The sequence below is a fragment of the Schistocerca americana genome, chromosome 4 (assembly GCF_021461395.2).
Source record: "Schistocerca americana isolate TAMUIC-IGC-003095 chromosome 4, iqSchAmer2.1, whole genome shotgun sequence".
NCBI classification, from domain to species: Eukaryota; Metazoa; Arthropoda; class Insecta; order Orthoptera; family Acrididae; genus Schistocerca; species Schistocerca americana.
Genome location: NC_060122.1, coordinates 391,654,425 through 391,669,737, shown reverse-complemented (window position 1 = coordinate 391,669,737; position 15,313 = coordinate 391,654,425).

Below are 15,313 nucleotides of genomic sequence, written 5' to 3'. Positions count from 1 at the left end.
GTCCTCGCCGATACCCCAGGAGCAACAGTGTCCCTAATTTGCTGGGAAGTGGCGGTGCGGTCCCCTACGGGACTGCGTAGGATCCTACGGTCTTGGCGTGCATCCGTGCGTCGCTGCGGTCCGTTCCCAGGTCGACGGGCATGTGCACCTTCCGCCGACCACTGGCGACAACATCGATGTACTGTGGAGACCTCACGCCCCACGTGTTGAGCAATTCGGCGGTACGTCCACCCGGCCTCCCGCATGCCCACTATACGCCCTCGCTCAAAGTCCGTCAACTGCACATACGGTTCACGTCCACGCTGTCGCGGCATGCTACCAGTGTTAAAGACTGCGATGGAGCTCCGTATGCCACGGCAAACTGGCTGACACTGACGGCGGCGGTGCACAAATGCTGCGCAGCTAGCGCCATTCGACGGCCAACACCGCGGTTCCTGGTGTGTCCGCTGTGCCGTGCGTGTGATCATTGCTTGTACAGCCCTCTCGCAGTGTCCGGAGCAAGTATGGTGGGTCTGACACACCGGTGTCAATGTGTTCTTTTTTCCATTTCCAGGAGTATATATATATATATATATATATATATATATATATATATATATATATAATTGAGAAGTATGTGATCTATTTGTGTCTAAACGTTTATAACAGTAACGAGTAAAAACCTGAACTATAATGGAAAGTGACTTTGGAGATTTTTAGTAACCATTTTTTCGTTTACACGGGGTGTTCAGTTTAACTGAAGAAATATCTCGAAAACTACAATTTGGTTCAAAGAAAGTTTGTAATTCCAGTTTGTCTGTCTCGGAGGGAAACATTCAATGATACCACTCTCCACCCCACCCCGTGCGTGGGTGGTGGGAGCATTGTTGAAATCTTCAGTAGGAGCCCCCATTTTTTATTGTAAATCACAATTCTGCCAGGCAAAATCTGCGTGATATTTGTCCGAAGCATTTTATCCGTTTCGCTTCTGATGGTGCTGGAATCGGAGGAATAGAAATATGTACGAAATAGTAAGGTACGACGTACTACCCAATGGCCCTAGAATATCCAATGGATTGTAGGACCCCACCTCCCTACTGTGAGGGTAACTTCTAAGTGAAAAACCGATTAGCAACTTTGTATTCCTCTGATATATGGGACAAGAGACTAGTTGACGAGCCACTGTGGCGGTGAGTCGTGGCGAACGCTGCTCTACGTTTCCAATCGGAGTAAGTGTTCAAACGGAGTATCGCACACTTCAATACACTTAGTGATACGCTTTTCAAATGACCGCACACAGGACGGAAGCAAACCTGCGGTAATGTCAGCACAGGCGTTTCTGATGCGGTCGACCACGTCTTCATGGCCTGTTGGCACTTGCTGGTGCACCTTACCTTTTCAATATCCCAACAGAAAGCAATACGACGACGTCAAATCCGAAGGTTTGGCGGACCAATTAATAGGGCCGCCTCTGCCGATCCACCGACCGGTGTAAACACGGTCTAATACCCCCCGTGCTTACGACGATGCAGTATTGTCCAAGCACTAAGTTTAAACGCAGCCAAAACCTCTCAGACAAACAGAAGCTAAACGATGTCAAAGTTAGCGTAAGGAGGGCTATGCGTGAAGCGTTCAGTGAATTCGAAAGTAAAATTCTATGTACCGACTTGACAGAAAATCCTAGGAAGTTCTGGTCTTACGTTAAATCAGTAAGTGGCTCGAAACAGCATATCCAGACACTCCGGAATGATGATGGCATTGAAACAGAGGATGACACGCGTAAAGCTGAAATACTAAATACCTTTTTCCAAAGCTGTTTCACAGAGGAAGACCGCACTGCAGTTCCTTCTCTAAATCCTTGCACAAACGAAAAAATGGCTGACATCGAAATAAGTGTCCAAGGAATAGAAAAGCAACTGGAATCACTCAACAGAGGAAAGTCCACTGGACCTGACGGGATACCAATTCGATTCTACACAGAGTACGCGAAAGAACTTGCCCCCCTTCTAACAGCCGCGTACCGCAAGTCTCTAGAGGAACGGAGAGTTCCAAATGATTGGAAAAGAGCACAGGTAGTCCCAGTCTTCAAGAAGGGTCGTCGAGCAGATGCGCAGAACTATAGACCTGCATCTCTGACGTCGATCTGTTGTAGAATTTTAGAACATGTTTTTTGCTCGAGTATCATGTCATTTTTGGAAACCCAGAATCTACAATGTAGGAATCAACATGGATTCCGGAAACAGCGATCGTGTGAGACCCAACTCGCTTTATTTGTTCATTAGACACAGAAAATATTAGATACAGGCTCCCAGGTAGATGCTATTTTTCTTGACTTCCAGAAGGCGTTCGATACAGTTCCGCACTGTCGCCTGATAAACAAAGTTAGAGCCTACGGAATATCAGACCAGCTGTGTGGCTGGATTGAAGAGTTTTTAGCAAACAGAACACAGCATGTTGTTATCAATGGAGAGACGTCTACAGACGTTAAAGTAACCTCTGGCGTGCCACAGGGGAGTGTTATGGGACCATTGCTTTTCACAATATATATAAATGACCTAGTAGATAGTGTCGGAAGTTCCATGCGGCTTTTCGCGGATGATGCTGTAGTATACAGAGAAGTTGCAGCATTAGAAAATTGTAGCGAAATGCAGGAAGATCTGCAGCGGATAGGCACTTGGTGCAGGGAGTCGCAACTGACCCTTAACATAGACAAAAGTAATGTATTGCGAATACATAGAAAGAAGGATCCTTTATTGTATGATTATATGATATCGTAACAAACACTGGTAGCAGTTACTTCTGTAAAATATCTGGCAGTATGCGTGCGGAACGATTTTAAGTGGAATGATCATATAAAATTGATTGTTGGTAAGGCGGGTACCAGGTTGAGATTCATTGTGAGAGTCCTTAGAAAATGTAGTCCATCAACAAAGGAGGTGGCTTACAAAACACCCGTTCGACCTATACTTGCTCATCAGTGTGGGATCCGTACCAGATCGGGTTGACGGAGGAGGTAGAGAAGATCCAAAGAAGAGCGGTGCGTTTCGTCCCAGGGTTATTTGGTAACCGTGATAGCGTTACGGAGATGTTTAACAAACTCAAGTGTCAGATTCTGCAAGAGAGGCGCTCTGCATCGCGGTGTAGCTTGCTCGCCAGGTTTCGAAAGGGTGCGTTTCTGGATGAGGTATCGAATATATTGCTTCCCCCTACTTATACCTCCCGAGGAGATCACGAATGTAAAATTAGACAGATTAGAGCGCGCACGGAGGCTTTCCGGCAGTCGTTCTACCCGCGAACCATACGCGACTGGAACAGGAAAGGGAGGTAATGACAGTGGCACGTAAAGTGCCCTCCGCCACACACCGTTGGGTGGATTGCGGAGTATAAATGTAGATGTAGATGTAGACATACTGGAATCTCGTTTTAATTGCCAGACACCAAGGTAACAACAGCGTCAACATTTCTCCTACATTCTCCGTAAATCAGGATCGTTTCAGTTTTTTCTTCTATAGCTGGAACATTCATCGGCCACTTGCACGTCTATATTCCAAATGATAGGTGTGGAGGCCATAAACAAGTATTGTAAAGTTTTGAGGTGGTATGTGTTCTACGTCTGCACGGTAGGTGATATCCTGTCGCAATGTGCTGCCTGCTACGATACCTCATAGCTCGATAGATGGCCACGGTGGCACGCTGAGTAGTCCCCTGTTCGATACGTCAGAGGAATGTGGTTTACAATAATGATCTGTCCTATCCTCGCAGCAAGGAGGTGAGATCCCACGTGGATGTTCAAGGCCCGTTAAGTAGCTTGTCATAAATTGCTATTGCGTACCCATTTCTGTTCCTCCGATTACAGCGCTTGCACCGTACAGCACTGCAACTCGACCAAGATGGCCATTAACTTAACCGAACTACTATTAATCAAGCCAAGCTCTTACAAGTACAAGCAAAACTGTCTAATGTTTTAACTACTGTCCAGTAACCATTTACAACCACGCTCTACTACTATTGAAACAGCAGAATGTGTGGGAGTGGGATAGTGCAGGGTTCTGACGGTTTCACTGGACTAATTTTAACTCACCATTTACTAACAACAAGATCAAGTCTAAACACTACACTTAAATGTAAGACCTACTTCACCCTGGCTGTTCATCACAGTTTGATATCAATGTACACTTTATCACACTTGGTCGTAACACAAATGTTAACAACACAGCTTCAAGTCGAAATATGCGTAATGACATTTAAACATAATAAAGTGAACATTTGACCTTACAACTTCTAGCAAAATATATGTGGCTATAGTATCTCATTCACATTGTATACAAAACATAACAGAACTCAGACGTGTATACTATTAAGGCGCATTGATTAACCAAAGGTGATGACTAAACAGAACGCAAATGATCAACACAAAAACAAAGATTGTCATGATAAATATTTAAGTGTACAGTTAAATGGTTCAAATGGCTCTGAGCACTATGGGACTCAACTGCTGAGGTCATTAGTCCCCTAGAACTTAGAACTAGTTAAACCTAACTAACCTAAGAACATCACAAACATCCATGCCCGAGGCAGGATTCGAACCTGCGACCGTAGCGGTCTTGCGGTTCCAGACTGCAGCGCCTTTAACCGCACGGCCACTTCGGCCGGCTAAGTGTACAGTTACTACAGCTTCCCAGTCATTGATACTTTGTGCCTGTCATTTGTGAAAGGCATTTACAAGAAATCACCTAATCATTTAAAATAAATGTTAATGTAGAAACCTTTCAGAATAAAAATTTTCATAGATTATGTACATCAGTTAGACTAACCTTAGCACAGATGACCCATTAAACTTCATTTTACAGGAATTCGGTTACTTGGAGAACATTTTCAGCAATTCATGGGCTTCATGTACCCAAACAACGATGGAATTTTTATGGATGACAATGCACCGTGTCACCGGGCCACAATTGATCGCGATTGGTATGAAGAGCGTTTTGGACAGTTCCATTTAATTATTTGGCCACCCAGATCATCCGACATGAATCACGTAGAACATTTATGGGACATAGTCGAGATTTTGGATAGTGGATATAATCCTGCATCGGCAACACTTACGTGATTACGGATGACTATAGAGGCGGCATGACTCGATATTTCTGTAGCAGACATCCAACTACTTGTTGAGTCCATGCCGCGAAGAGTTGCTGTTCTACGCCGGGCAAAAGGAGGCTCGACACGATAATAGGAAGCATCCCATGACTTCCTTTATCTCACTGTATATGTTCCGGTGTTAATGAAACGAATTATCATTCTGTATTTCCATTTGTGATATACAGCGTGAATCAGAATTGCACCAACAAACTTTGATAGGTTGTTCAGGAATTCCTTCTGAATAGTTTGGTACGAGACCCTGGTCTCCGGTGCTTCGTTACGGAGTTATTGCATTTCATTTGGTTTCTTGTCCCGGTTAGTTTTGTTTCTGCATTGCGCTGAAAATAGCACACAGCCATGCAAATCTTGATGGTATGTAGTGTGCCCACAGCTCCTGCTGTTGACAACAGGCCTCAAGTTTGCATTCAGTAAAGCTCGGTTGTCTAGCTTCTTTTTTCTGGCACCGTTAGTTATGCGTTAACAGTGAGTGATGTACAACGGTACCACGTATAGATTTAGTGATGAAGAGCTCGCCGATATGCACCTCGTCTATGAGTTCACTACATAGAACAAAAAAGGGGCACACCGAGTCAAAAGTTGAGCTGCTCCCACAATGACGTTAACCACAGCATCTAACATAATCGCCTTCCAGAATCCAAGTCCTGTGTTTCGTGTTGTACGTTTTGTCTATTACATACTAAACTCTTTTTTACTCTTATGAAGGTATTTTCTTAGAAACTAGAGCAATCGTGGTAAATAATTGAATATTTGTAGTTACCGCAGTCTAACCTAACAGTCGCGACACTGTCTCGTTTTTGTTACAGCGATAACAGCGCCCCAAGCGGCCAGCAATCAACATCGGATGAGTACGAATACTAACGTTTACATTGATTCGTAACACTGTTTACAATAGGGAGTGTATATAGTGCTATAAAAATCTGCAGTAATTAAACAAAATGACGTCGCATTTGCCATTATTTTCCTAATGTCCCTGCAATATACGAAACGGTACATTACAAGGCAGTTAATTTACGTTCTAACGTACAGACATTTACTGAATAACATTGTTTTCCTTTAATAACAAAAAATTGCTAGTAAGTACCAGATGAACTCACCTTTTGCATGAAGACATCGCATATCTACCCAGCAAACTATAGTTTTGTTTGCTACACTTTCACCCAAATCAGTGAATGTCAAACATAGGAAACCTATATGGAATGCGACATCTACGTTATTTAGCGTATCAAATAAGCCATCACAACTGTATCTTAAGAGAAACAAAACAGGTGTGATAATAAATCGTCAAAAGCCATAAAACTGTTTCCTAACACAGAAGAAATCAATTTCACAATTTTTTCTAAATCTGACCCACCAACGGCAAGAATCTTCAACACACTTGCTACTGAAGCAAAACTAATTACACTTACAAAAATTTTCGTGTATTTGAGAGTCAAGTGAATTGTAAGAATGGATCAATCGTTAGACACTACGCAAAAAAATTTAATTCTGAAGGAAAGTGCCTATGATAAAAACAACAGGCAACAGCACACATATATTCTTCTCATGTATGACTATGAATTTATATTATCTTGGTTTCAGCGGAATAAGCTGCAAATAAATGCATAAAGTATTTCTTCATAAACGGGTTGTAGCTTATGTCATTGAATCAGTGTGATTCGGCTGTGTTTGCATGTATTGCACAACAGTTCACGTCTGTTGGTAATTTACTAATTCATGGAACGCAAAAATATGACAGCTATTTCGTTAATTAAGTAGAAGATAATTAAAAACAGATATTGTCCTTACGACGCATGTGACTGCTTTCTCACCACTTGGAGAGCTAGGGTCAATCCAGCTCTCAAACGGACAACTTTCGCACCGGAGTGTGTCGTGACTGTATGTATTGCACTGTGTTATTACTCTGCAACAAGGAGCCGGTGACCGTTGATACCCAATTCCAAAATTCTCGTAACGAATCTCTGAAAGTTCTGGTTCACCTCGCACATTTTCAGATAAGCACTTGGATCATGTTTATGAATACAAATATTTGATATATCGGTAGACTTCTAAATATCAAGCTCTTTATCACTACATTCAAATTAGAGTGTTTTATATGACAGTCAGAGGCGTTCTGTAAACCATTACCACGATTCCCTATTTCGTAGGACACTGATACATGACAATAACATGTAGCAAATTGTCACTGGTGCTCTTATAATCTATCGTGGAACATAAACCACATGGTTATAATTGAAATTTAGCTATTTGAGTCAGAGCAGACGGAGAACTATTTACCATGTTAGTGCCGAAATTTATATGAGTGCTGTTCTGACTGAGCGCTGCAGGTGAGACGTGGTACTTAGGGAAAGGCAGGACTCATTGTGGATGGGGCCATACTCAGTTACCATTGGTTGCTCAGTTTCTTTTTTAAATCACGTACACTTTATTTGAAAACAATTGCAAATAAGGTTGACAATAAGGAACAATCATTAAATTTGACTGTTAAGACACAATGTTTAATAAAAAAATTCTTAAGCAAGTTGCACTCACGGCTGAAGGCCTTATTGACAAGAAATTCAAATTATTTGTTGACTGATGGCCCCAGTAGTAATAACTCAAAAACTATTTGACGGCTCAAGGCCTAGAAAGCACATTCTTACGAACGAGTTAACTTCTCCAAGAGATACTAAAATATTATAAAAAAGGGAGAGTCCTCAAATTTTCACTATTAAGAGACAATATCTATTTAAAAATTGTTAAGACAAATTGCATTCACGGCTGAGGGCCCTATTGACAATCAACACAATCTGACCAAATCAAGAGAGAAGGGGGCCTCTGACAGTGCTCCAGGGATCGACCTGGGAAACTCGCTCAGCTTTGTAAACGATGAGACAGGCAGCCAAGAGTTGTATTCACTTAACCAGATGCGTACTCAAACTAGTGACATCTACCTAACGTCTGATAACCAACACAATAATGGAATAACCCAGGCAAACTAGTGACATCTACCTAACGTCTGATAACCAACACAATAATGGAATAACCCAGGCAAGGCCGAACTGGCGGACAGCACTGCATCTTCAGAATCTGGTGTTTAGAACATCCAGAAGCTGAAGGACTCACTACGACCAAAGTAGTCCAAAAGAAACAAATATCCGAACCACAATCAAGCAGGCTGTCGAACTACATGCCTTACCGGACAGGGAAAGGTATACTGCCGCGAAAATAAGCTAACCTCTAGGGCAGGTAACTAGGGCGTTAGTGGCCACTAGGCAGAAAAATACCGCTTGTAGAAATTCATCAATAAACACAAGGAATTCAGTGATTAATAATAAAAGGTGGAGGATGGCTAATTAATTTCGCCAACTCCAAACACTCCACTTGTTGCTCTTCATCTCAGCGACTCTGCGAGCAGCAACACACAAACAAATGGAGTGATCACAAAATAGTGGAGGTTTCACAACTGGGTTAATGTTCACTCAACTCAAACGTCCTGGTTCCAGTGGAGAACAAAGCTGTCGCCCTTGCTAGTACAGCCCCTCAATCCGGCAGTGCCTGCATGCTGCCAACAGTCCCGGCATGTCCTCACACCGCTGCACCTCACTGCTGCTCCGTCCCAACAGAACTACCCAACACACTCCGACTTGGAAAACACTTGACGCCATTCCAAAGATAGTACTAGGGTACTGGTTATCGATAACCGCTGCTGCTGCCACTCATGGACAGACAACGCTAGCAAACGTCGTGGCGCCAGTAAACACGAGAAGAAAGCGAGACGCCATTATCCCAATTACGCGATGCCAACCTACCAACGGCACCAACACGAGCCGCATCACGGCTCAACAGGATTTGCGTGTTAGTAGTTTCAGTGTAATGACTTGCCATTAGGAGGCGGTAATGCTATGGCAATGTAGGGTTGAAATACAAGCAGCAATGTGCATTACAGTTGCAGACAGTCAACATGGGTCCAGACAACATGAGCAGGGCTTTACTCATAAAGCTGTTTCATCAAAGCAACAACAATCGAGCAGCTGCTCTTGGCGAATATTGACGCATTAAAGGAATACGGAGAGGTTCTCTTCCTGCACCGGAGTTGAAGACCATGATTCGGAAGTTCGAATTATCTATCGATTTGGCAGTTGCTTCTGGAAGAGGCCAACGGCCTATTGCGCCACGAATTGTTGAAGAAGATACTGTTGCCATGGCTAGGAATGCAGGCCGCATCGTGCGACCCTCAAGCGGTGAACGAATTGTGTCACGACAGCTGAACATTCCATGGTCCAGCGTTAGGAAAGGGCTGCGAACAATAGTGGAATGGTATCTGTAGTGCTATTCCAGGCTGTCGTTGGTGCAGATGGTCATCATATTAAGCAACGTTTGTAAACTAAAACGTAAACATTATACTCAATTAACAAATCTTACCCCCCCCCCCCACCATTTACAAACTGAAATATCCTTCCTTTAATGCTTTATTTGGTATCTCTCTTCCGCATGTCCTTATCAATGTTGCCAAAAAATGGTTCAAATGGCTCTGAGCACTATGGGACTTAACTTCTGAGATCATCAGTCCCCTAGAACTTAGAACTATTTAAACCCAACTAACCTAAGGACATCACACACATCCATGCCCGAGACAGGATTCGAACCTGCGACCGCAATGTTTCCACAAAGCTTGATTGCTCTACGATCGCTGACAGAGCAAGTTTGATTATAATAACACTGTACGTCATAAATAAAGTGAAAAGAGAAAACGCAAAAATCTCATTTCATTTTCACTGCAATTCACTCTTTGAAACAATTCGGAGCGCAGTGGTTGAAAGACCTCAGTCTACTGGCAGCGTTTGAAAGCTTTGATCGTCTCTTCTGTCTTCGTGTGGATCACAATTCACATGGAGTGTTTGTACACCTGCGAGAATTGTTGTCGTCTTAGTGACTGAATTGTCCTCGTAGTCTACAAGAGAGCATTTGTAGTAGTATGACACGTTACCGAATACTGCAGCTAATTTATTCTCAGTTTCACGAGTGAAACATGCTCAAATCATCACTGTCCGGAAAGGTAAATCGCGAATGGGTCACAAAGCACACTTTCGATGAACATAACGCTAACAAATTCGTATAGTCGTTTTTGATGCGATAAACGAATGTACAGAAGCGATAATGAGCATTGTGATGTGAATATGTACTAATGATGGCGATATGTGCTGCAGAAAGAACGTAGGAAACTAACTAAACTAGTCATGTAACTGGTCAACTACTAATTATAATAATAATAGCACTACCATAATACCTTACACAGTTTTCTTTAACTTTTGTGCAAATACTGTTTCGACCGCATAGAATCTACATAAAATTATAGTTATATATTAATACTTACAGCTGCTGACGGGCATTGATATATATCAACGGGGACAGGTGAAAATATGTGCCCCGACCGAGACTCGAATACGGGATCTCCTGTTTAAATGGCAGACGCTCTATCGATTTTTTCTTTTTTTCTCATTTTTTTATGTAGTTCGTTGCGTTTGGTATGGGCGGACGTCACAAGACTTCCGTTCAAGTTGATCGTTGATGCCTTGACTCACTTTTTTTATTACAGAGAGCAGGCAGCCCTCCGACCGAACGCGCTGAGCTACCGTGCCGGCAATCCATCTGAGCCACCGAGGGCACAGAGGATACTGCGACTGCAGGGACTATCTCGCGAACGCCTCCCACATTCTCACCTTGTATGTCCACACACTACATTCGTAGTGTCCCACCCCCACACACTCATTACTCGTGGAAGACATTCTTACCAAGTCCCGTAAGAGATCGGGGAATATGTGTGCATCCGCACAGAAGAAGAAGTTCATAATCGGTATTGCCAGAACTACACTACTGGTCATTAAAATTGCTACACCGAGAAGGAATGCAGATGACAAACGGGTATTCATTGGACAAATATATTATACGAGATCTGACATTTGCACGCAATTTGGGTGCATAGATCTTGAGAAATCAGCACCCAGAACAACCACCTCTGGCAGTAATAACGGCCTTGATACCCCTGGGCATAGAGTCAAACAGAGCTTGGATGGCGTGTACAGGTACAGCCGCCCATGTAGCTTCAACACGATACCACAGTTCATCAAGAGTAGTGACTGGCGTGTTGCGACGAGCCAGTTGCTCGGCCACCATTGACCAGACGTTTTCAATTGGCGAAAGATCTGGAGACTGTGCTGGCCATGGCAGCAGTCGAACATTTTCTGTATCGAGAAACGCCCGTACAGGACCTGCAACAGACGGTGGTGTATTATCCTGCTGAAATGTAGGGTTTTGCAGGGATCGAATGAAGGGTAGAGCCACGGGTCGTAACAAATCTGAAATGTAACGTCCACTGTTCAAAGTGCCGTCAATGCGAAAAAGAGGTGACCGAGACGAGTACCCAGTGGCACCCCATACCATCACGCCGGGTGATACGCCAGTACGGCAATGACGAATACACGCTTCCAACGTGCGTTCACCGCGATGTCACCAAACACGGATGCGACCATCATGATGCTGTAAACAGAACCTGGATTCATCCGAAAAAATGATGTTTTGCCATTCGTGCACCCAGGTTCGTAGTTGAGTACACCATCGCAGGCGCTCCTGTCCATGATGCAGCGTCAAGGGTAACCGCAGCCATGGCCTCCGAGCTGATAGTCCATGCTGCTGCAAACGTCGTCGAACTGTTCGTGCAGATGGTTGTTGTCTTGCAACGTCCCCATCTGTTGACTGAGGGATCGAGACGTGGCTGCACGATCCGTTACAGCAATGCGGATAAGATGCCTGTCATCTCGACTGCTAGTGATACGAGGCCGTTCGGATGCAGCACAGCGTTCAGTATTACCCTCCTGAACCCACCGATTCCATATTCTGCTAACAGTCATTGGATCTCGACCAACGCGAGCAGCTATGCGCGATACGATAAACCACAATCGCGACAGGCTACAATCCGACCTTTATCAAAGTCGGAAACGTGTGGTACGCATTTCTACTCCTTACACGAGGCATCACAACAAAGTTTCACCAGGCAACGCCGGTCAACTGCTGTTTGTGTATGAGAAATCGGTTGGAAACTTTCCTCATGTCATCACGTTGTAGGTGTCGCCACCGTCGCCAACCTTGTGTGAATATTCTGAAAAGCTAATCATTTGCATATGACAGCATCTTCTTCCCGTCTGTTAAGTTTCGCGTCTGTAGCACGTCATCTTCGTTGTGTAGCAATTTTAATGGCCAGTAGTGTATATCCATATAAGTATAGAGAATCTTCATTTTCGGCCTCCTGTGTGCTGGAGATAAAGGCAAATCTGCGTTTTCAGTACAATTCATTTGTACTGACTGCGTCCATGAACGAGTGCGGCCCAATGCTTGTAGACACTGTTCATCCTGATTATGTGCCTCGAAAAGTCATTTACAGTTAAACTGTGTGCACTTTGTCACTTTATGGAACAGGAAGTTGCCCTGTGGAATCGGGTACAGCTAAGTGAAATTCGGAAATTCACTTACTGTCGTCAGATGTAAGACATTGAAGATCGGCCCCATATTGCTCGCACCTTTATGTCCGTTAACTACAAAATGTGCCACAGGTACAGAGAAGAGAATGAACGGAATTACTCTGTGCTGCCTTTTTTGGGAGTGTAGTGCTTTTCAGGCTGAGGGTTGTGCCAGCGTCAGCTTAATTTGAAATTATCTTAACTGACAACCATACACTATAACATAAAAGCTTAAACGAAGTTAACAGAAATACTTGACAGTTAATATAAGGAAAATAATATTCTATCCCGGAATAATTCCTTAAAATCGGCATACTCCAATACAATAATAATAAAAAGCTTATGTATTTACTTATATAAAAGCTTTAATCGGCCCTGGTGACACACAAGTGGATCACCACCCAAAACAGGCATCACAACGTCAGCCCAAGTAACTTCATAAGAGGGCACCCAGAATGAAACTGTAGGCTAAAAGTGAACAACTCTCGCACCAAGAGATTACTAGCACCAGCCTCCACCATCCACGAACAACCCAACTACGGAGGCCTCTCTAATACGATGACAAAGGAAAGCAACACAACACAGAAAACTTATGGTTATATACAATAATTGAATCACGCCTTCTACGCGGACACCCAAAATCACAATGCAGGAAAAACACTCTCTTATCCCAGATACCGCTGTTGGTCTTCAGGAAGGATTTTTGCAGAGGATCTTAGAACTTCAAATACAATTTCTTGATTAGACCTTCAAACTTATGGCGTTATTATACACTTCATTCAACGGACCATTGCTTAAAACAATATTTAGCTTTTATTGTTAAATCAGCATCATTCTGTGTGGGTGAGAATACTTGGTCTGCTGAAAAAGAAGTATCTGCCTGGCCTTGTAGTTGATGGGTGAATATAAATTCTCTGTGCACATTTATGTAAAAGCAATAATCGTTCACATATAGCCTCAGAAACGTATTAATATAGGAAAGGTTAATATAGCAAAGGATAACTTCAGAGATTCTCTGTTGTAGCACATCTTTCTAATTTTAAATTAAGTGTACGCATACAAAAATCAGGTACAATGTTTTCTGCCATTTCTCTTAATCTGTAACATAAATACACATATGCCTATGGCATATTTTAGGAACAAAAGCCTACTATACGCGTATAAGTCACTACAATGTGTATAATATGCTTTTAATCGTATTCTATTCAGAGTATATGAATTTTCATTGTTTCTAATACTGAAATTGAGAACCCAAATCAGTGTTACTGTTTCACAAATACCCACATAAAAATCCTACTTGCTAACATTTGTTTTATAAGCTACACTTTTTCATTAGAATTACTCTTACTCCGTTATAAGAAAATAAATTCAGCAGTAAGAATCAAATAACTGTGAAAAGTAAGTTAGCAGAACTGAAAAAGAAATCTAGAGCGACATTTGACTTCTGATCCAACTGTTCAGCCAATATATTAATGGCGCCGTGCAAAGACAACAGCGTGGTGACAACGGCAACCAACTTTGGTATTATAAATCCAACTCTTCCAGTAGTGCGATATTCCCATCTGCAGAAAAGACGGGTAGTGGTTCAAGAAAAAAAGCCACCTACCACTGCAACAAGTATATGGGTGGGATTGATACTGCTGACTAAAATATTTCACTCTGTAGAGTATCCACTAGGGTTAAGAAATGGTGCTTCCGCGTTATTACACATTATGTCTATGTAGCCGAGCACAATGCATTGCAGCTCTACAGGGAGGACGGTGGTAAATTAGATACCACTGCATTTCATTCAGTAATCTACGCAGCAATTGCGGAATGAAACTGCCGTGTAGCTTTGCAGAGAGGAATGTCAACTGATATTGGAAAAATTGGTTCCGCTATGACAAGCTGGAAGATTATGTTGCAGATTTGGCACGAGATTCTCTTTTGAAAAAGCAGAAACAACTTCATTGTAGCCAATATAAAAAATATGTAACTCACAAGGGGAGGCCGCCAATTGTGAAATTCAGCTTCGATTCATACTGCGCATAATAAAAGCTCATGGCCAGAGGTGTAATGTGGCAAAGCACCAAGATGCACTTCTCAGCCGTTGTCGAGAAAATCGACGGTTAAAAGAAACCGTTGCGGTGAAATACTCTCTACGATTAATAACTTTCCACAGCGTCGTGGTGCAGCGGTAAGCGCTTGGGTTCGTAATCTGAAGGTCGCCGGATCGAATCTCGCGCCATGCAATTTTTTTATTATTAGTTTTTTGTAATTCAAATATATATATATATATATATATATATATATATATATATATATATATATATATATATATATATGAATTGCTTATGCATGGTGATGAGGCGGATCGCTCTCCAATTGTACCGCCTCCATTTTTCCGTTTTTTTAACAGGGTGTACCAAAGCTCTCCCGTCCGCACTGATTTTCGACGATGTTATAAGTTGCGCTAGGGACCGCATCTACCTTCTTTCGAAGTTAGCAGGCAACTACGCTGTTATGCGGCGGCTCGTTTCGGCCCATTCAACATCTGTCCTTCAAGTGTAACGAGCGAGTAACGGAGTTTATATTTCATACTTGCCGCAGCGAATTTGTGTTCGAGGGGTCTCTATTCTAATTCGAACGTTTGACTTACGCTATACGTATTCGTTTCGGAATATCGTTTCTACGTCTTCCGT